Source organism: Saimiri boliviensis, chromosome 7, assembly GCF_048565385.1.
Source record: "Saimiri boliviensis isolate mSaiBol1 chromosome 7, mSaiBol1.pri, whole genome shotgun sequence".
NCBI classification, from domain to species: Eukaryota; Metazoa; Chordata; class Mammalia; order Primates; family Cebidae; genus Saimiri; species Saimiri boliviensis.
In genome coordinates this window covers 91,927,844-91,951,362 of record NC_133455.1, presented here as the reverse complement: position 1 = coordinate 91,951,362, position 23,519 = coordinate 91,927,844, and the positions used below count along the sequence as shown (strand labels likewise).

Genomic DNA, 23,519 nt, shown 5'->3' with positions numbered 1-23,519 from the left:
CTGATTAATTTCTTTTTAAAATGTTTCTCTCTTCCTTCATTTCCTGGAGATTGCTTTAGAAGTTTCTTTGTGTTTATTTTTAACCTTGTCTTGGATATTGAGTTTTTTTTTTTTCTCCGAGTCTGTGCTTCGAATTCTTTATCTGTCATTTCTTAGGTTCAATTTCTGTTAGAGACCATTGCTGGGGTGCTAGTGCAATCCTTGGATGGTATCACTACATTCAGGTTTTTCTTTTTTTTTTTTTTTTGAGACGGAGTTTCGCTCGTTACCCAGGCTGGAGTGCAATGGCACGATCTCGGCTTACCGCAACCTCCGCCTCCTGGGTTCAGGCAGTTCTCCTGCCTCAGCCTCCTGACATTCAGGTTTTTCATAGTACCAGAATTCATGCCCTGGTTCCTTCTCATCTGCGTTGCTGGCACTTATAATTTTTGTATTTCCTTTAGAACTTTTCTTTTTATTTCTTTCCCTATAATATTATTATTTTTTCTTTCTCTTTTTCCTCTCTCTCCAGCAGGTATCACTGTAGATAATGTTGGGTAGGGTTGTATGGCATTGTTTCTGTAGCTGTATGCAGTTCTGATGGCAAATTTTATATTGGACTGTGCAGTTCAAACTATAAGCCTGTAGATGGCACTTACAGGTAAGAGCTGAATGCAGCCAGTTTGGGCATATACTTGATTCTTGTTTACTGGAAGAAGCTCTCTGTTGCCTCAGGAAAATGGACTGATCCATGGAGTACACAGTGGTCAGAGCTCCCTGTTTAGCCCCTGGTGAGTGGCGTCCATGACGGATAGAGCTGGACCAGGCAGGTCTGCCTACAGGCCCCAGGCACAGTCACAAATGCTGAGGGAGAATCCAGTGGGGAGCCATCAAGTACCTAGAGGTATACCTAGGCGTGGAGCTGGGAAACCTCTTCAGCTCCAAGTTCAATGCACAGGGATGGGGGATGGCCTCAACTCCTTATCCAGGAGAGTGGGCACTCCAGGTGCCTGGAGTGCCTGGGTGTGGAGTGAAGAGGTCTCTGTTTCACCACCATCTCTATATAGGAAGGGTGACATAGGTCAGAATACCAATCCAGGTGAGCAAGTACTTTAAATACTGGGAGATCTGTCTGTTGTGGAACAGAGAGAGCCCTGTTCCACCACAATCTATGCCCAGGAAGGATGGGGTGGCTCTGGCTGCTGGACCAGGCAAATGGGTCCTCCAAATGCCTGGAGATCTGCCTGGGCGTGAAGGAGAAAGGGCCCCACTGTATCTTGATCTATGTGTATGAAGGGTGGGGCAGCAGGCAACCAGGTATTTCAGAGTCCTGGATTTCTGCCTGTGGGTAGAGTGGAGAGGGCCCTACTGCACCATGATCTCATGGGAGCAGGATGGGGCACCCAGAAATGGTATGCACAGACTGGTTCCAAGTCACCAAGCTAGCCCGGGCTGCAAGTCTTGCTGCTTAGAAGAAACTGCAGTCGTAGCAGCTCCCATCCCACCCTAGTCTTGCAATGGGGAAGAGCACAATTCCAGTGCCTACTGCTGAGGTACTTTTCACAGTTCCGGCTCTGGAGACCCCTCCCCTACTCTAGAGCAGGCACTCCAGTCTCCGGCCTGAGACCCAAATGCCTACATGGCTACACTGTCAGGTTGCTGAAGAATGGCTGACTTTATGTCCCTGGGTTAAAAACGCATCCTGCTCTTGGTCCCAGGTCTGGGAAAGTGCCTGCAGTGTTCTCTAGTGTCTTTTTCTCATAGCATCTCCAAGCTCCTCCCCAGGTTGGCTGCAAGGCTTGGGATAAACAAGGTGCACTCCCTTGGCCTGGGCTGCTCAAATCCCCAGTGGAAAGGTGAGGAGCAGAGGGAGGCTCTCTACCTCTCTCACATACTGGGGTTTCACTCACTTTTATCAGCCAGCTGCTGTCACAGGGTCTGTTTGCTCACATTTTCCTCTCTGGGATCTGAGATATCTTTCATGATTCTGGTGGATTACTATTTTCTTTCTTGAATTAATGCTCACAGAGTTGATCTTTATATACTATCTTGCTATTTCCAAGTGGCCGAGGCATGCTAAAAGTGTGTAATCCACCATTTTGGGAAAAAAGCCTGTTAATCTTACTGTGGGTCTTGCTTGAAGAACTGTTTTTCTCCTGCTATAAAATTTTCTCTTTATCTTTTGGCAGTTTGATTCTGATGTGCCTAGGTATGGGTCTGTTTGAGTTTATCCTACTTAGAGACTGTTGAGCTGCTTGAATGTTGAGCTTCTTGGATATGTAGATTGATGTTTTTCATCAAATATGGTAAGTTTTCAGTCATTATTTTTTTCCTACTCCTTTGCCCTTTTTCTCTAACTATGTCACTTTTGTGTAGCAAAAAAGAAAAGGCATATATGACTGGATTAGGGGCCATATCACATGTCAGGGGCCAGCTCTGCAAGCCTTGGGCTTTGGAAAAAGAACCAACTAGCTTGTTCAGTGATAGAAATGTCAGAAAGTCTAGAATACCTAGATTTCAAGTATCCTGATAGACCATAGAGGAGATATGTTTCATGAAGGAAATCCTTCCAGAATCCTCCAAATCATAATGTAAACGGTTGCCTACTAAATTTCAGCCCTTAAATCTAGTCCTAGTAACCCCTGATAAAGTCGATGGAAATGCCTACCATGAAATGCTGAGATGGGATATGACAGTGAAAAGGGCTGCTGCTGTAAGGTGATCTCTCCAGATGGGTTCTTTCATCTTAGGTAAAAAGGTCAGTCCTATGATCTCATTCTTCTTTTGCAAACACTGCAATGGCTGACTTTATTATAGGGATTAAGATCTGTGCTCTAAGTGATGTAATGGCCACAATCCTTTCCTAATCCTATACTGAATCAACAACTGCTCTCTGTTTGCTTTGATGTAGTTAAATGTGAGGGGGTAGTTTATAGAACCCTGAATTCCAACAACAATAATTGCTATATTTACAGTGCAGCTGTTGAACTGTTAATCCTTCTTTATGATGGTGTTATAGAATTGAATGATATTAAATTACTTTGAATACAGCAGGCATGACTTTTCATTTGTCTGTACTATATTAAAGATTATGTATTTTAAAATTTTGATAACAGTCAACCTTTGAGTTACAAACTAGATAGTTTCATGAAAAATCATGAAACTTTAAAATATAGTAAATAATATAACCCACAAGTAATTTGTGTCAATTTTTAAAGTATTTTTTTCAGAACCTTTATAATCCCTTAATGATAAGTGATACCTGCACATGAATGCTGCCTTTGAAAAGGATTCAGTGTTACTTAAAAAATAACAGCATGAAGGTTTTTCTTCCCGGACTGAATTTAAATCAACATACTCTCAAAGCTGAGAGGATGGAGTAAACAACAGTGAGTGTGTGAGGGGAATTAAAAATAAGTGCTCTAAAAATCCAATGATGCCTAAAAAGATGTAAGACAAAAATGTGAGAGCACATGAAGTAGTAGGTTTACATTGTGCCAAAGGAAATAACAAGACTGAATATTTGTTATTTCAGGAAATGCAGCCCGATAGCAGGGTTACTTGTATCATCCACGTTGAAGTCACAGCCCTTCCACACTCATACTGCCTGTCATGCCTACAACCCTCTTCTAAAAAAGCCAGGGAAGCTGGGTGTCTTCATGGGGTATTGGGCAAAACTGCCCTGCATAGGAACTCCACATGGGATAGTGACAAATTGATCCATTTGTTCCTACTCCTTAATAATAAATATGGATTTTGACAGATACACATAAATGGAAGTTACACTCCAATATTTTCTGAGATATGTGCTGATGTTCCATGAGCTCTGAGGTGTAGTCAAGTCTTTGAGACCAAGAGTGACTGTATTAGTCCATTTTCATGCTGCTGATAAAGACATACCCAACACTGGGAAGGAAAAGAGGTTTATTGGGCTTACAGTTCCACATGGCTGGGGAAGCCTCAGAATCATGGCAGGAGGCAAAAGGCACTTCTTACATGGTGGTGGCAAGAGAAAATGAGAGAGAAGCAAAAGTGGAAACCCTTGACAAAACCATCAGATCTCATGACACTCCTTATTGTGAGAATATCATGGGAAAGACCAGCCCCCGTGATTCAATTACCTCTCCCTGGGTCCCTCCCACAACACATGGGAATTCTGGGAGACATAATTCAAATTGAGATTTGGTGGGGACACAGCCACACTGTATCCGTGACTGTCTAGCCAGGAGGAAAATGGATGACTTGAGACTTAATATGCTCTTGAATATTTGTGAGATAGCCTTGCACTGAAAGTAACTGGGCATGAGTCTGGTAATCCTGAAAAGCCGTTTTATACATCAGAAACTGAGCCTCCACTTCTGGGTTTCTGTCTTGTGTTATATGTTTCTTTCCATGCCAGAGAGAAGCAGTTGCAGAGGGAACAAAGAGAGCAAACTTTGGAGTTCTTAAGATTTAGATTCAGATTCAGAGTCTTGCTGCTGAGCTGAATGTCAGCCACTGTCAGATCATTTAGTTAAAAATGAAGTGGCCTGTCTTGTCTACTCTAGAGTTGCTAAGAGGATTCAATGCAATCATAATGTATCAAGTACACCAATATAATCTGGATATTTGTCCCCACCCCAATCTCATGTTGAAATGTAATCCCCAATGCTGAAGCCAGGGCCTGGTGGGAGGCGTTTGGGTCATGGGGGCAGATCCCTCATGGCTTGGTGCTGTCCTTGTGGTAGTGAGTGAGTTTTTGTAAGATCTGGGCGTGTAAAAGTATATGGTACCCCACCCCTACTCTCTGTTTTTTGCTCCCAGTCTTGCTATGTGATGTGCCTGCTTCTGCATTGTCTTCTGCCACGAGTAAAAGCTCCCTGAGGCCTCCCAGAAGCTGAGCAGATGTTGGCATCCTGCTTCCTATGCAGCCTGTAGAACTGTGAGCCAATTAAATCTCTTTTCTTTGTAAATTACCCCTACTCAGGTATTCCTTTGTAGCAAAGCAAGAATGGACTAATACACATACTAAGATTTTAAAAGCAGTTAATGACTTTAGAAATGTTATTATGTTTCATCTCCTACCTAATCAAGTATCTCTAATATTGTCTTTTACATATTTTGTTTCCTCTGTGTGGCCACTAAGATGTAGGAGCCCCAGAAAGTGTTTAATATGTGTTTGTTGCACTTATGATCATCTTGAAGTCAAGACTCCTGTGGTTCATTCAGCAGTGGGACCATATTCAAGGAACAGCACAAACAGGAATTCACACCATACACAAATCAAATGTAGAACTCGAAAACAGGTTTTACTAAGATCTCCTTTATTCTCATATTCTGTAGCATCTGGCAACTCCTGAGGCCTGTCACTCTCCTTCCACAGAAGGACTCTCTCTCACTCTCCCTGGCCCACCCCTGGTCTCTCTCCAACCCACTCCTCACCCAGTTCTAACCGACTTCCAGCTCTGCCCTGGACTCTCCATAGTCCGCAGGTATGGGATCCTTCTTCACTCAAGGCCTCCTGGGAAGAGAAGCTCCCTCTATCCTCGCTGCCAGTTTCACAAGCGTAGGCCATTTATCCCTCGGTGCCTTTCCTAATTCTGCCTCCCAAGAACATCAGTCTTACTCAGAAGGAGAAGAGGGGAAGGAACTAAACAGTTTGCAGAATCAGAAGTTGATTTATCTGGCAGGGAGAAGGGTTGGGAACACTTACTTACATGTTTGTCATTTTTATCTTATTCTGTAGAATGATTGGATGCAGAATAATAAATCCATCAAGTATGTATTATGTTCTTCTCTGGAAGCTGGTTCTAGGAATGAGCTGATAGGAGCAAACTACATCCCTGCCCTTAAAGACTTTGTGCTGGGGAATTTTCACAGTGCTTAGCATATGAGGCTGGGCTACTCCAGAAATCCTTGTAGATACTAGAGAGAGTGAAGGATACTGTAGCACTTTAAAAATATTACAGAATAATTTACTTACAATGAATTCTCCTTTTTAAGTGTATAGTTCAGTGAGTTTTGGCAAATGAATTGTCATCTAACAATCATCACACTCAAGATGCAGAAATGTCCGTAACCCCAAAGAGATCCTCTAAACTCCTTTTCAGTCATTCCCTTCTACCACTACCAGCTCCTGCAACCATGGGTCTGTTTTCTATCTTTACAGTACTATCTTTTCTAGAATGGTATATAGATGGAATGTGCAATATGTATACTTTTGCAGACATGTATTGGTAATTCATTATTTTTATTGCTGAGTAATATTCCATTGTACATATATGGCATTATTTGTTCATCCATTCTCCAGTTGGGTATTTGGGTTGTTTCCAGTTTTGGACTACTCAATATAGCTGCTGTTAACATTCATGTAGAGGCCTCTGGGTACACATAGGTATTTGTTTCTCTTGTGTAAATATCTAGGATTTGGATTTGTGTGTTGTATGGTAGATCCATTATTACTTCTACTAGAAACTGACAGACTGTTTTCCAAAGGCCTGTATGAGGTTTAATTGCTCCGTATTCTTGCCAACACTTGATGTTGTCAGTCATTTTGATTTTGTATTGTATTGGTATGTAGACGTACTTTACAGTTTCAGTTTGCATTTCCCTGATCAGTAATGGTTTTGAGCATCTTTTCACATGCTTGTTGGCCATTTGTGTCTTCTCTGATGAAATGTCCAGATCTTTTGCACATTTTTCACTAGGTTGTTTGTCTTAATATGAGTTGTCTTTTTCTTATTGAGTCATTATTTTTGGATAATAGTTTTAAAAATATATTCTAGATACAAGTTCTTTTTGTGTGTTTGGAAATATTTTTACCTAGTCTGTGGCTGATTTGTTTCTTTTCATTTTCTTAAGAGTGTTTTTCAATTAGCAGTAGTGTTTAATTTTGATGATGACCAGTTTAACATTTTTCTTCTTTTGCAGTTTCTGTTTTTCATAGTGTGGGAAAAATCTTTGCCTAACACAGAGTCACTGTGTTATGGGTTGAATTGTATTCCCCCTGTCCCCCAATTAATATGTTGAAGCCCTAACCCCCAATAAACCCTAAGGTAAGGTAAACCCTACCTTAGAATGTGACCTTATTTGGAAATAGGGTATTCTCAGAGATGATCAAGTTAAAATGATGTCATTGGGGGTGAGTTCTAATCAAATAGGACTGGTATCCTATGTAAAGGGTATATCTGAGGACAGATACACACACAGGGAGAATGCCCTGTGAACATAAAAGCAGAGTTGGGGTGATACATTAACAAGCTGAGGAATGTCAGAAGTGCCGGGAGAGTGCTAGAGGAGGAGAGAAGCGTGGAACAGATTCTCTTTCACAGCGCTCAGAGGGAACAGCCCTGCTGACACCTTGATCTTGGACTTCCAGCCCCCAGAACTGTGAGAGAATACATTTGTTGTTTAAGTCCTTCAGTTTGCGGTACTTCATTCTAGCAGCCTTAGCAAATAGTCACTAAACTACTAAGATTTTCTCCTATTTTTTTTTTGCTAGAAGTTCTATGCTACTTTTATAAGATCAATCTGGAAGAGGTATGAAACAGTTCCTGAGATCAAAATGATTTCAGAGTATCTTTAAAGAACTATGTGATGCTTGTAGCAATAAAGCTTTTATTGGAACAAAGATTATGTCTTGATCCAGGCAAGTAGAGAAAGGAGGATCTCATTTGTGTACACAAATTTGATTAGACTAAGAAGCCATAAAAGTTTGGCATCTGTCTCACTGTAACTAAATGAATTAGAAATATAATTTTTTTGGACCAGGAGCTACAGTTTGCTGAGCCATCATTCATTTGTTTTATTTTAAAGAAATTTGCTGCTGCTAGATAGTACCCAAATAGAAAGTTTTGAAATTAAGGAATAAAAGTGCTGAGCTGGGTATTTAGTAACTACAATAAGGCAAAGAAGCTTGCATTAGGCTTTTAGCAGAGACCATTGGCTGAACATTGTCTCAGCAATGTTGGCACCATTCTTTATATAACTGACCTTGAAAACGGAAATTCAAGTAGATTTTATGGAGGGCTTATATATATACTTAGGTGCTGTTAGGTAGATAGAAGTGTATGAGACAGGCGTCCCCATACTTTTTACACAGGGGGCCAGTTCACTGTCCCTCAGACCGTTGGAGGGCCGCCACATACTGTGCTTCTCTCACTGACCACCAATGAAAGAGGTGCCCCTTCCTGAAGTGCAGCAGGGGGCTGGATAAATGGCCTCAGGGGGCCCGTGGGCCGTAGTTTGGGGACGCCGGGTATGAGATGAAGACCCAGTGCTTAAGAAATCTGTAGCACATTAGATTCCAGCCACTCCTATGTACTGAAGTACTTCTGCAATTCTCATGTCTTTTTATGACAGTTCTGGGGGATCAGTCCCATGCTGGAATGCACAATAAAGAATTTAAGCATGCTAGATAGCAGAGAATGCCAACTTATGACAAAGAGTTGCTGCAGTATTCCACAAAAAACTATGATATATGGATGAGAATGATTATATCCCATTTCTATGAGTTAAATTGAAGGGGGTATTATAATTGTTTTGCAAATGAGGAGACTGAGTCAGAGAGAGGCTAGAAGGATCCACCTAGACATACTAGTAATAAGTATTCAGTAAAGGCTTTCAGCTGCATCTTCTTCTTTTCCTTAAGATTCTGATCATGAGTATTCTTTTCTATTACAAAATCTTTGCTCATCAGGCTGTGTGGAAGATTATCGTTCAGCAAATTTCCAAACCTTCTCTTGCCTCAACTTCTGTGGGTATCTTCTCTCCTTGGTGCACGTGCTTGAATTTGGGCTTAGCCACCTGGATTGCTTTAGCCAATGGGATGATCACAGATGTGAGCAGAGGCTTGGAATGTGCTTGCATATTTAGGTGTGGTCTCTTGAGCTCCTGTCTTTCACTATGAACAGAATATGCTGTGAGTACTGCTAATCTTAGAAAAAGAAGAGACATGTGGAAAGGCCTGGACCCAGCCATGTGGCTAGGAGTCAGGCCCACTCAAGCCTAGTCCAGATTGGCCAAACTCGCAGGTGAGTATATGCATGAGTAATTGCTGCAAGCCACTGGAATTTCCAGGTCGTTTTGTTAAATACCCTTGTTTTAGTCATACTAAATTAATTCCTACTTTTGTAAAGGTGCAAAATAGTTATGGGTAGCACAGTGCAGCACACAATGTTCGTGTCCTCCATACACTGGAAACAGAATGAGAATGGAGGAGCCTTGATGAAACGAATGGCTTGAAGAAACAGCACAGGACTGGAAATCAGAAGACATGGGTTCTCATGAAGTTTTGACCTATTATGCAGTGTTAACTCTCTGTCTGGTGTGTTTTAGCAGTTTTAATTCATCGAATTCTCACAATTCTATGAGGTAAATCCATTATTATTCCCACTTTAAGGTTAAGGAAATTGAGGCACAGAATAATTAAGAGCTCTTCCCGACCGCCAAGATGCCAAAAGGAAAGAAAGCCAAGGGGAAGAAGGTGGCTCCGGCCCCTGCTGTCGTGAAGAAGCAGGAGGCCAAGAAAGTGGTGAATCCACTATTTGAGAAAAGGCCGAAAAATTTTGGAATTGGACAAGACGTCCAGCCCAAAAGAGACCTCACCCGCTTTGTGAAATGGCCCCGCTATATCAGGTTGCAGCGGCAAAGAGCCGTCCTCTATAAGCGGCTGAAAGTGCCCCCTGCAATTAACCAGTTCACCCAGGCCCTGGATCGCCAAACAGCTACTCAGCTGCTTAAGCTGGCCCACAAGTATAGAACGGAAACAAAGAAAGAAAAGAAGCAGAGGCTGTTGGCCCGGGCCGAGAAGAAAGTGGCTGGCAAAGGGGACGTCCCCACTAAGAGACCACCTGTCCTCCGAGCAGGAGTTAACACCGTCACCAGTTTGGTGGAAAAGAAGAAAGCCCAGCTGGTGGTGATAGCCCACAATGTGGACCCTATTGAGCTTGTTGTCTTCTTGCCTGCCCTGTGTCGTAAAATGGGAGTCCCTTACTGCATTATCAAGGGGAAGGCAAGACTGGGACGTCTGGTCCACAGGAAGACCTGCACCACTGTCGCCTTCACACACGTGAACTCGGAAGACAAAGGTGCTCTGGCTAAGCTGGTGGAAGCTGTCCACACAAACTATAATGATAGATATGATGAGATCCGACATCACTGGGGAGGCAATGTCCTGGGTCCCAAGTCTGTGGCTCGCATCGCCAAGCTTGAAAAGGCAAAGGCCAAAGAACTGGCCACAAAATTGGGTTAAATTGTAAATATTTTTTGGTAAAAAATAATAAAAATTTTCCTTCAGCCACTGTCAAAAAAAAATAATAATAATAATTAAGAAACTAACCAAGGTCTCATAGCAAGTAAGTAGCTGAACTGAGATTGGTACCAGACAGCGTCCTGGATGCTTCATGCACCACCCAGATTTCCTGTTTAGAATTGAAGTGCTCACTCCCACAGCCTCTGGAAGAGCTGACTCCTGGGGGCCGTCAGATGGGTCCTTTTTGGGCATTGTTCTTGACCAAAGGGAGCTGCTTGCCTAGAGTTAGATGCTTTATTGGGGTTAGCACATAACCATTATCTGGTCAATGTGTGGACTAAAGACCTGGTCAAAACCACTTTACCTATATTTGAGGCAACCTGAAGTCCCTTTCCAACTCAAGGGCTCTCTGCAAGATCAAATTCATCCCCTGTAGCTCCTTCATTACCTCTGCCCAACCCTGCTTGGTTTTGAAAATGCTCCCCAAAAAAGCTGCATATAAATATCTGCCCCAGAGTCTAATTCCAAGGAACTCAGTCCAGATGGCTGCCTTCCAGAGTCTGGTTTCTCTGCCTCTGTTTGATATTATAAGTCACCACTCTGAGCTGCTGAGGTTATAGGTCATCATGATGTGTGGGTTTCTTTCCACACACCAAGCAAGCAATCAGTTCTGCAGCGGACACTAGCTGGGTGTCCTCTAAATCAACTCACTGTGACGCTATCTACCTGGAGATAGAATCAGATTCCACTGGTTCAGGGCTCAGTCTCCAAGACTGCCCCCACTACTGATGCTGACTGCAGGCTCCAGGTGGTTTTACCGATGCTTCTGACCAACCAGCTATAGATTAGGGTTTCCACAACCCCCTCCTGAAGTTTGATTAATTTGCTAGAGCAGCTCGCAGAACTGAGGGATATGCACATTTACCTTTATAGGTTCATTGTAAAGGATATTACAAGGGATACAGATGAGTGCCAGATGAAGAGATGGATAGGGCAAGGTGTGGGAGAAGGAAGGAGAATAGAGCTTTCATGCCTTTTTTGGGTCTACCACCCTCCAGGAGCCTTGGCTATGTGGAAGCTCATCTGAACTGTCTTTTGGGTTTTTATGGAGGCTTTGTTATGTAGGCATAATTGATTAAACCATTGGCCATTGGTGATCAACTTAACCTTCAGTTCCTCTCCCCTCCCATAGAGGTTGGGGGGCGAGGCTGAAAGTCACAAACCTCTAATCATGGTTTGGTTTTTCTGGTGGTCGGCCCCCATCCTGAAACTACCAAGGGGTGGCAGGACATCAGTCATCTCATTAGCATATACAAAGCACTCTTACCACTTCAGAGAGTGGAGTTACATGCCAGGAAACCCAGACAAAGACTAAATGTATTTTACAATATCACAGCTTCATTATTAAGTGGGGATAATAATACTACCTTATTCAGAGGTTTAAGAGTGGTAGCATTTTACATTCGTCTTCACGCTGGAATGTGGCTGATCTCTGCCCCACTCTTTCCCACTCCACTGAGGCTGTTTCCATGGATGTCATCAATGACTTCTAATGGCAAAACCCAAGTAATATTGTTAATACTGGCCTATCTGCACTAGATGCTACCATCACTTTCTCCTATCTCTTCTTGGGAACTTGGTCTTTTCTAATTGTTTTCCACAGGATTCCAACTCTCCTCTTATTCAACGAACATCTACATATTTGTGACTCCCTGTCCCAACTTCTTTCCCAAGCTGGGGATTATATAAGCAGTTGAGTGTGCATTGCTACTTGATGTCTCCCAAGTTCTTCAAACAGCATTTCCCAAACTGAGATTATTGTTTTCCTCACTATTTTCTCTACATCTTCTTTGGCATTTTTCTTTCATTGATGACACCATCTTTCTATATATTTTTTTTTTTTTGAGATAGGGTCTTGCCGTGTCATCCAGGCTGGACTAGAGCAATCTTGGCTCACTGCAACCTCCACCTCCTGGTCTCAAGTGATCCACTTTAGCCTCCCGAGTAGCTGGGACTACAGGTACATGCCACCACACCTGGATAATTTTTATTTTTTTTTTGTAGAGACTGGGTTTCACTATGTTGTCTAGGTCGTTCTTGAACTGTTGGGCTCAAGTGATCCTCCTGCCTCAGTCTCCCAAAGTGCTGGGATTACAGATGTGAGCAGCTGTGCCTGACCTGATGCCATCTTTCTAGTCATCACACAAATACCAGGATATCTTTCTTGGATACTGTTTCCTTATCCTCATGGTAAAGCTATAAGTCTGGCTACTTTTATCCATGTCCCCAAAACTTCTCCAATATGTCCATCTTCTCTGTTCCTCCTGTGATTGTACTGCTTGAAACCCTCGTCATCCCTCATCGGAACTATGCCAATAGCCTCCCTAATGATCTTCCCCCCAACCTTGCTTTCTTAAAGCCATCCTTCAAAGCATGTCTTACATGGCTGGAGCAGGTGTGAGGGGGTGGGGTGCCACACACTTTTAAACACCCAGATCTCACAAGAAATCAACAGCACCAAGGGGTATGTTGTTAAACCATGAGAAATCACTCCCATGATCCAATCGCCTCCCACAGGCCCTGCCTCCAGCACTGGGGCTTACAATGTAACATGAGATTTGGGTGTGGACACAGTCCAGACCATGTCTCATGTGGCTCTACTATACCATCCATCACCCCAAATTGTAATTCCACCTTTAACTGTCTTGAGTCAGCGCTTGGATTGTGAGCTCCCTGCGGACACACAGTGCTACATCATGTTACTTGGAGCCCTAGAACAGCTTCCATATCAGGTGATCCTCTTCCATATCAGGGGACCATCAAATGCTTGCTGAATAAATTGCCACCCTCTTTGGACTTTGAAAAACGAAGTATCCTTTTCTTAAAAATATGTAGGAGAATAACATTTATACCCTGTATTAGTTTTATAGAGCTGCCATAACAAAATGCCATAGAATAGATGGCTTAAACAACAGAATGGATTTTCCTATAGTCTGGAGGCTGAAAGTCCAAGATGGAGGTGCTGGCAGGGCTGGTTTCTCTTGAGGCCTCTCCCCTTGGCTTCCAGATGGCTGGCTTTTTGCTGCTCCCTCACCTGATCTTTCCTCTGCATGTGTGCATCTGATGTTTCTCTGTGCATCCAAATTTCCTTCTCTTGTAAGAAGAGCATCAGTCAGATTGGATTAGGGCCTATTCCAATTGCAATTGTGTCATTTTAACTTAATCACTTGTTTAAAGCTCTTACTGTGAATATGGTTACATTCTGAGGTGCTGGGAATTAAGTCTTCAGTGCATGAATTTTGGGGGAACACAATTCAGCTTGCAACAACCCTCATCTGGAGAATACTAAATGGACTTAAACAGACCAGAGGATCTTGTCCTCTTGGGAAAAATACGTGTTGGAATGAGAAGGAGAAGGACAGGGGAAACTACCATTTTTGCTGATGAGATTCCCTGTCTACTCACTGCGCAAAGGCCTATGGAAAGCTCAGCCTCAAAATGAAGTACAGGAAGATAAGGGAACTTACTATATATGGCTAATGAGTGGTAGGGCTAGGAATTTAGGTTTAGAACCCACATTATGTGCCTCCACCCCCATCTCAGTTAATGTCATCAATTATGTGACATTATGAGGGCTTATATCCAGTTTTTCTTTTTAACTGATAACAAATGAGCAAGCATTTATACATAGCACTTTACATAACAGGTACCCTCTTAGGGATTTTACATATGTTAACTCATTGACTCCTCATGATCGTACCATGAGGCAGATCCTATTGTATTCATCACCCCACTGAGAGGTTACCAGCAAGGAGGTGGCAGAGGAGGAGTCAAGCCTGGGATGTCTGGCTTGCAGAGTCCAGACCCTCCCACCACACTGAGCTTCCTCTTGGGAAGGAGTGTAAGTAATCTGGCCAAAGGCAATGTCACTTGGAAGGGATGAGACTGGAATTTGTACCTGGCCCCTCTGACTATAGACTCTAGCCTCCCTTGATGGCTTCATACCACTGTATCTGCCTGCACGTGATCTTGCTTTATCCTCACCACATATAGTTGGTGATGCAAACAGGTCCTTTCTGCTCTGATTTCAAGAAAAAAGACTGATGCTGAAGAAAAAACATTTGGAGGAAATGCCCTTGTGCAATGTTATTGGATAAACTCTGTTTTTCCTTAGACTAATTAGCTGCATGTTTACAATTTCCAAACACAATTGTCTTAAAAAAAAAATCAGACTGGTTAAATCTGGAAGGAGGTGGGTGTCTTCAGCAGGCTAGCAGTTGTGTGCAGATTGACATTTTTATATTTATAAAAGTTGTCTGCCACTAGGCCTCTAGGAACATTTGCACATTTAAAAATATAAATTAGAAAAATATGTTGACATAATTGTCTGCCCTAAGGAATTTTTCCCTCATCACAGTCTTAATGGAAACAATTCTCACTTGGCTCTCCCTCCCCAGGCAGAAGTTGGAGTGTGCAGATGAGACTTCCCATATGCTAACAAGTTAGCAAGAAATGCTTTGTATCAACACAAAGTCATTTCAGATGAGAGTTCCCTGTAGGCAGTGACTCCATCCTTCTTTCTCCTGCTGTTCTCTCATCTCACAGCATCTTACTTTCCCGACCTGCAGCTGTCTATGGCTTTGCCTTGGCATCCTCCTCTTAAACATCTTCAGTGGCTCCTTTAGCCTGATTAAGACCCCCCTAGGATCTGGATCCTGCCAACTTCCTGGCTTCCTGTGTTTCCCTTCTCCTCATATAGCCCATGTGCCCACCACGTTTGCTCTCCTCTGTTCCTGAGCACTGTCGACATCCTGCTGGTGCCTGGGATCTGCCCTGCCCCAGCCTCTGTTCCCATGCTGGCCATTCCATGAAGACTTGACAGAGCTCCCAGTCAGAAGTGACTTTACCTTCTTCCCAAAGTCAGTAATCTGTGCCATTGGGAGCCCGCATTATAAAGACCTCAATGTTATTTTTGCACATTTTTTTGATTTCTACCATCTCAAAATCCCAAGGAAGCCAAAAGATCTGAAAAGAAAATAGCCAGCAAGTCCCAAGTAGGCACTCAATATTTGATGGTCACGCCTCTTTTTTTACTTGGAAAAATTTATCCACATTGCTTGGTTCATAGCTGATGCTTAATAAATATTTGTTAAATGAAAGGCTGCATTGAGACAGAATTTAGAAACTCAGAAAAATGAAAACTTTTTATTGTGATTAAAATATACATAATTTACCATTGTAACCATTTTTATGTGTACAGTTCAATGACATTAAATGCAATTACAATATTGTGCTACTATCATAACCATCCATTTCCAGAACATTTTCATCTTACAAAACTGAAACTCTATACTCATTAGACAACAACTTCCCGTTTTCCCCTCCCCTCTGCCTCTGGCAACCTGTGCTCTTTCATCTCTGTAATCTACCTATTTTAGGTACCTCCCATACGTGGAATCAGACAGTAGCTCTCCTTTTGTGTCTGGCTTAGGTCCACTTAGCACAATGTTTCCAAGGTTCTACCAGGATGTAGCAGGCGTCAGAATTCATTCCATTTTAAGATCAAACACTATTCCATTGTACGTATATACATTTTATTTATCCATTCATCTGTTGATGGACATTCGAGTTGTTTCTGTATTTTGGCTATTGTGAATAATGCTGCTATGAATATTGGTATACAAGTATCTGAGTCCCTGATTTCAATTTTGGGGGTATGTCATCTAGAAGTGCAGTTGCCAGATCCTCTGATAAGTCTATGTTTAACTTTTTGAAGCACCTGCATACTGTTTTCCATAGTGCCTGCATCCCTGTACATTTCCAACAGCAATGCGTGAGGGTTCTAACTTCCATGTTCTTGCCATTATTTTCCATTTTTTTTGATAGCCATTGTAATGGGTGTGAGGTGGTAATCTCACTGTGGTTTTCTTTAGAGTTCCCTAATGATTAGTGACGTTGAACATCTTTTTATGTGCTCATTGGCCATTTGTGAATATTCTTTGGAGAATAAATTAAACTCTTTAAGTCCTTTGCCCATTTTAATATATTCGTGGTTGTTACTCACAATTGGTGTTTTGTTTGAAAACATCTGTGGAGTGTGCTTTCTTGAGCAGGAAGTGCATGGCTCGATCTGAGGCAAGCACTCTTTTTAACACAAGCAGAGTGATCCTGTTAAAGCCTAAGTCAGATCAAGTCGTTTTTCTGCTCAGATCTTCCAGTGAGGTTCAGCTCACTCAGAGGAAGAGCCAGAGTTCTTGAAGTGGCCTGCAGAGCCCTGCATGATTCACAGTCCCCCACCGGCTCTGAGCTCATCTCCGACTCTTCCTCCTATTCACTTGCACTGGCCAGCCCCAGGGCCTTTGCACTTGCTGTGTCCTGTGTCTGGAGCACACTTCCTCAAGAAACTGATGCAGGGCAGGTGAGCCCCCAAACTGGGGCTTAGTCCAGGAGGTCTTTTGGCTTCACTCAGGAAATAATTTAGGGGCAAGCTGGTGGTATTGTATTGCAGCCACTCGTATTGAAGTGACAGTGCACGGCAACAGCAGAGGTGCCGTTCCTGTGGAGCGGAGCTAACTCCCAGGCAGTGTGTCCAGAGGAGCAGCTCTCAGGCAGTTTTGCAGTCATCTTTAGATCTACTTTTACTTATACGTCAATTAAGGGGAAGATTACGCCAACATTTCTAGAAATAAGGTGGTAACTTCTGGGTTGTCAGGCCATTGCCACGGAAAGGGGCGGTAACTTCCGGGTGTTGCCATGGCAGTAATAAGCTGACCTGGCACACTGGTGGGCGTGTGCTGTGGAAAGCTGCTTTCACTCTGCAGCTGTTTTAGCTAGTCCTCAATTTAGGTTGGCGTCTGAGCCCTGCCTCCAGAGTCTAGTCCCGTCTCCTACCTCAAAACTGTGCGGCTCTCTGCTTCACCACTGTCAAGTCTTTGCTCAAATGTTACCTTCTCATTGAGGCCTTTCTGGACTATTCTGTTTAAAATTGCAGCCCTCTACACTCTGCATCTCCCTAACATTCTTAATTTTTCTCCAAAGCACCAATCACCTTTAATCTTCTCTATAATGTACTTATTCATATTGTGTAGCTGTGCTGGTCCGTACTCCTGCAAGGGTGTGCGCCCCATGAGGGCTTTGTTCTGTGCTTTATCCCTAGTCCAGCCCCTTGGATGCCTTTAACAAATATATAGAGAGTGAATGAATTAAAAGCAATCACATGGCACAACCATTTCCTTTAACGCTCTCTCAATTAAATAATTCTCTATGCATGCTTATCTCATTTACTGCCATCTTGGCTTCCATACACTCCCAATCACATTGATTAATATAGTGAATTGAACGTTAACATTGTGAATTAAATATTTATGTTCATCCACTGTATTTTTTGTGTGTGTGTGTGGGAAGGTCAGAAAATATTTCCCCCTTTTTGTGTGTCTGGGAAGGTCAAAAAAAACCCCAAAAGGTTATGAATTTAAAGAATAGCATAAAGCATAAAATAAGTACTTTCTTTTTTCACTTGTGTATTCATTCACCCTTTCAATAAACATTCGCTGTGAGCCCTTTATGTTCCAGGCACAGTGCTAGAAGCTATCTCTGAAACCACAGTCGTAGACAGTAAACTTGTAAAGAAATACATACAAGACATACATAATTCAGATGGGGTAAGTTAAATGAAGAAAAAGAAAACAGTGTAGGAGAATGGAGGCGATGCGGGTAGTGTGAAGGGCTGTCTGCTTTACGCAGGGTGGTCAGGAAAACTTGAGGAAGCGACATTGGAGGAAAGATCTAGTAATGGGAGGGAGCCAGTCGTAGATGTATGGGCAGCAGATTTGTTTTTTTTTTTTTTTTTTTTTATACAGAGGGAACACCAAAGGTTTTGAGACAGCAATGAGCTTGATGTGTTGGCAAATGTTATCTCATCTGCTGATCAAAACAGTTTTAGGCTACCATCTTCAGGGTACAGACAAGGAAGGAGGGTGGAAAGAGGGTGTATTAGTCAGGGTTCTCTATAAGGGCAGAACGAATAGGATAGATGTGTATATTTAAAGGTGAGTTTATTAACTCACACAATCACAAGGTCCCACAATGGGCAGACATTTAAGCTGAGCAGTGAGGAAGCCAGTCTAAGTCCCAAAGCTGAAGAACTTGGAGTCTGATGTGTAAGAGCAGGAAGCATCCAGCACAGGAGAAAGACGTAGGCTGGGAGGCTAGGCCAGTCTCGCCTTTTCACATTTTTCTGCCTGCTCTATATTTTGGCCACACTGGCAGCTGATTAGATGGTACCCACCTAGATTAAGGGTGGGTCTGCCTTTTTCAGCCCACTGACTCAGATGTTAATCTCCTTTGGCAACACCCTCACAGACACAACCAGGATCAGTGCTTTGCATCCTTCAGTCCAATCAAGTTGACATTCAGTATTAACTGTCACAGAAGGGAAGGTTTCTGACATAGTTTGGATGTTTGTCCCCACTTAAATCTCTTGTTGAAATGTAATTCCCAATGTTGGAGGTGGGGCCTGGTGGGAGGCGTTTGGATCTTGGGAGTGGATCCCTCATGAAGGGTTTGGGCCATCCCTTTGGTGATGAATGAGCTTTTCCTCTGAGTTCACATGAAATATGGTCATTTGAAAGTGTGTGGCACCTCTTTTTCCTCTCTCTCTCTTGCTTGCTCCTGCTTTTGCCATGTGACATGCCTGTTCCTCCTTTGCCTTCTGCTAGGATTGTAAGCTCCCAGAAGCAGAGCAGATGCCAGCACCATGCTTCCTGTACAGCCTTCAGAACAGTGAGCCAATTAAACCTCTCCTCTTTATAAGTTACCCAGTCTCAGGTATTTCTTTATAGCAAAGCAAGAATGGCATAACACAGTCTCAGTCCCTCCTTTATAAAAGAAGACGAAATCTGTGCTTTTAAAAGTGTGATTCCAAAAAGGTCCACCTAAGTATCACCTGGGAGCTTGTTAGAATCATCTGGCACCACTCCGACCTACTGTATCAGAACCGGGGAGGGTGTGGGAGGCTCTCTTGGCAATTCTGACACACACTAAAGTTTGAGAAACACTGGACTAGGCAATTTCAGATGGGCCTTCCAGACCTAATGTTCCGTGACTCGATGATGACATCTGGAAGTATGAACTGGATAGAGGCAGGCCCCAGGTTAGGATGAGAAGGACAAAAATGTGGAAGGCAGAGCAGATTCAATTCCCATTCAGCATTTTCCTTCTCCTGTAAGAGACATCCTTTAAATTATTTGCAGCCAGAACACCTCCAAGGTGAAGCCAGAGGCTGACCCCTGTAATCCTTTTAGAAGCTTCTTTAAATGACACATGATTTTTCCACATGGTTGCTGAAGAAGAGCTCTCACACCTCAGCACTTTGAATGTAACTTAATTATTAGACTTCTGCAAAGGTGAACTGTAAAAAGAAAAACATCAGAGAAAGTGGTGTCTGGGAAATCAGGCAGCTGGTTGAGTAACCCTAAGATGAGTGCCTTCACGTTTCGTGCTTTAGAACACTTTTTCAGACATGAGTCCAGGTAGTGCAGGGGTACCACGAACTCCATGAAATTGAATGCAAAATGTTGTCTATAGGCATATTTTGTAGAGGAAAGTTTCATAGCTTTTATAAAATATTCAAATACATCCACAAATCAAAATCATTGATAGCAATTATATTAAAAAAGGCAGAGGTGGAACTCCATTGACCCAATGTTAAATACAACTTGAGAACCCCAAAAAATGGATTCCTTGTTTTGTTTTTTTTTTTTTTGAGATGGAGTTTCACTCTTGTTGCCCAGAGTGTGCAATTGTGTGATCTCTGTGCACTGCAATCTCTGCCTCCCAGGTTCAAATGATTCTCCTGCCTCAGACTCCTGAGTAGTTGGGATTACAGGCATGTGCCACCATATCTGGCTAATTTAGTATTTTAGAATAGACAGCGTTTCACTATTTGATCAGGCTGGTCTCAAACTCCTAACCTCAGGTGATCCACCCACCTTGGCCTCCCAAAGTGTTGGGATTACAGGTGTGAGCCCCTGCACCCAGCCCCTGAAATGGATTCTTACCTCGCTTTCTTATCCCAGAGCCTGCCTTTGAGGCTGAATCATACGTGAAAAAGAACTATTTCTGGTGGCAATTTTTCTCTGTATAAATAACATATAATCTTAGGCCTTAACATCATAAATAGCAGTTCCATACCTGCAGTTTGCTTTGCGTTCACAGGGTGGTTTGAGTATTTTGCTGATCTCCTTCCAGAGCCACCACCCTGCTTCCACAGCCTCTGTTGATTCTGCTTGCGGAACACCAACGACAATGATAATGACATTTAAGTGCACAAAGATCAACTACTTTGGTTTTTTTGGAGATTCCCAAAACAACATTATTTGAGCACTGTCATTATTTAGCCTGACAATTCCCTGGAAACCCTCATTCACAAGACTTGCTTTGGCCAGCCATGGTGGCTTATGCCTGTAATCCCAGTACTTTGGGAGTCTGAGGCAGAAGAATTGTGTGAGGCTAGGAATTCAAGACCAGCCTGGGCAACATGGTGAGACACTGTCCCTACAACAAATTTAAAAAACTTAGGCGTGGTGGCACACAGCTATAGTCTCAGCTACTCAGGAGGCTGAGGCAGAAGAACTGCTTGAGCCTAGGAGTTTGAGGCTTCAGTGAGCTATAGTCATATCACTGCACTCCAACCTGGGTGACAGAGCAAGACCCTGTCTCTAAATAAAATAAAATAAAAATAAAAAAACAAATACTTGCCTTTATTGGACTCAACTCAGATCATGCTCACTGAGAATAACCTTTCACTAGGACATTTGCTGAAAATAATCAGTAGCCTGGTAAACATGTAGCTGACTAAGGCAGTGATAGCAGTTGAGGCAAACAAACTGCCCCCACCTCCCCCAAAATCAAAACAAAACAAAAACAAAAAAAGCTTACTTTGTTTTAAACTACTCCTTTGATTTTTTTTTCTTTATTTTTTGAAGTTAATTATCATTTTTACAATGTTCTTTTGGCAGAATTTTATAGAAAACACACTCCTGTGGTTTCTGGAGCACAGAGAAAAACAATATGTATTTATTTCTTCATATAAAGATTTTAAGTTTTTCAGTTAATTAAAGTCATGAGTGTAAATGATCCTTTTTATACGAAGCCCTCCCCTATTTTATTTCATTGGTTTTTTTTTTCTTAATTCTTATCTGTTCTTGGGGAGGTAGAATTTTCACCCTAATAAGCCAAGGTTTGTAATGAGCAGTCTTGGTGCTGCTGTACAATAATTTAAAAATTCTCTTTTTGGTTCTGGAGTTAAGACAGAGGTGGAAAAACTATGGCCTGAGGACCAGAGCCATTTGACTCCCTATTTTTATGCAGTTGAAAAGTTAAGAATGGCTTTTACATTTTTAAATGGCTGAAAAAAAATATTCTGTGATGTGTGAAAAGTATGTAAGATTCAACTTTCAGTGTTATAAAGAAAGTTTTATGAAATATAGCCACGCTCTGGCCAGATGTGGTGGCTTACAACTGTAATCCCAGCACTTTGGGAGGCCGAGGTGGGCGGATGACCTGAGGTCAGGAGTTCGGGACCAGCCTGGCCAACACAGTGAAACCTCATTTCTACTAAAAGTATAAAAATTATCTGAGCATGGTGGCAGGCACCTGCAATCTCAGCTACTCAGGAGGCCGAGGCAGGAGAACTGCTTGAACCCAGGAGTCAGAGGTTGCAGTGAGCTGAGATCATTCCACTGTACTCCAGCCTGGGCAACAGAGTGAGACTCTCTGTCTCATAAATGAATGAATGAATGAATGAATGAATGAATGAAATATAGCCATGCTTATTTGTTTATGTATCGTCTATTACTCTTTTCTTGCTACTGGAAGAATTGAATGGTTACAATAAAGACGATACTGCCCACAGGGTCTAAATATTTACTATTTGACCCTTTACAGAAAAAGTTTGCTGACCCTTGCCTTGAATTAGGGCATCCCTATTCTATTGGGAGTCTATTGGGAAAGTATTAATAACCTTTGCTGGCTGACTCAGGTGTCTGCCTGTTTTTGTTTGTTTGTTTTTTCAGAGACAGAGTCTTACCGAGGCTGGAGTTGCAGTGGTGTGATCATGGCTCACTGCAGCCTCTACTTCCCAGGTTCAGGTGATCCTCCCACCTCAGCCTCCCAAGTAGCTGAGACTACAGGTATGCACCAACATGCCCAGCTAGTTTTTCTGTTGTTGTTAGAGACAGAGATCTCATTGCGTTGCCCAGGCTGATCTTGAACTCTTGGACTCCAGCAATCCTCCTGTCCTCAGCCTCCCAAAATGCTGGTATTACAGGTGTCATCCACCATGCCTAGCCCCAGGTGTCTTTCATTTAGCATCTACACCTGGCAGAATTGACCCATCATTGTATCAATTTCTTCCCAGTACAGCAGCACAATGACCTCAATCAATGGGGGTTTACTGAAGGACTCGATGGAGAAGGAAAGCCATGGGGGGTAAAAAAATCTAACCTCCTGCACGTAGAAGCATCATTTACTACCATCAGAATGCACTGGCAGATCAATTAGTCAGGTGGACATTCTGGTAATCAACCCCAGATTTAGAAGTGACTTTAGTTGGACTCAATACTTGGATTCTCTTTCCTTTGCTTTTTATTTCTATTGGATTGCCAAAACCTGGCTCTCCAAGTCATGCCTTCTGTTTACCTTTTACTCTACATTTTTTCATCTTCCTCCTTCTATATAAATACCACACCCTCTCTAGTTCTGCCATTTAAGCACCCAAGGAGAGAGGATGCAATTGATTGTTGAATTGCTTTCTAATTTAGAAGGCCCTTAAACTCCCAGGAGGGAGGTTCTGAATGGCCAGTTGTGGTTTTTTTTTTTTTTTTTTTTTAGATGGAGTTTCGCTCTTGTAATCTCAGCTTACCACAACCTCCACCTCCTGGGTTCAAGCAATTCTCTGAATGGCCAGTTTTTAGAGCATCTTTGGTCAAGAGCCAGATGTGTTTTTGTTCGTTGGTTTGTGTTTTGGTGAGTAGTGTCCATATTATCAGGTTACATGATAAAACCACCTCTAAACACTTATAAAACCTCAAGAAAAGGTCTGTGGATAGTGCAACATTCCTCAAAATTGGGCCATATGCCAGTACTCCAGGAACCATGGGTTTCTAAGAAAAACCCCAGAGAGATTCTAGGCTAGTGAGTCTTCCACCCTGAGCATAATGTATCGTCTTTTCCTACAGACTTGTTCTATGATCTATCCCCATTTTTCTTTCTAGCTCTTCATGGCAAAGTTTGGTGTCATTTGGAAACT

The 23,519-nt window shown here is 42.5% G+C and overlaps 1 pseudogene; it reads left to right on the top strand.

Annotated features, from left to right (window-relative positions):
* The first annotated feature begins 417 nt into the window (after nucleotides 1–417).
* On the top strand, nucleotides 418–10,254 carry LOC141585158 (large ribosomal subunit protein eL8 pseudogene; annotated as a pseudogene).
* The last annotated feature ends 13,265 nt before the right edge of the window (nucleotides 10,255–23,519 follow it).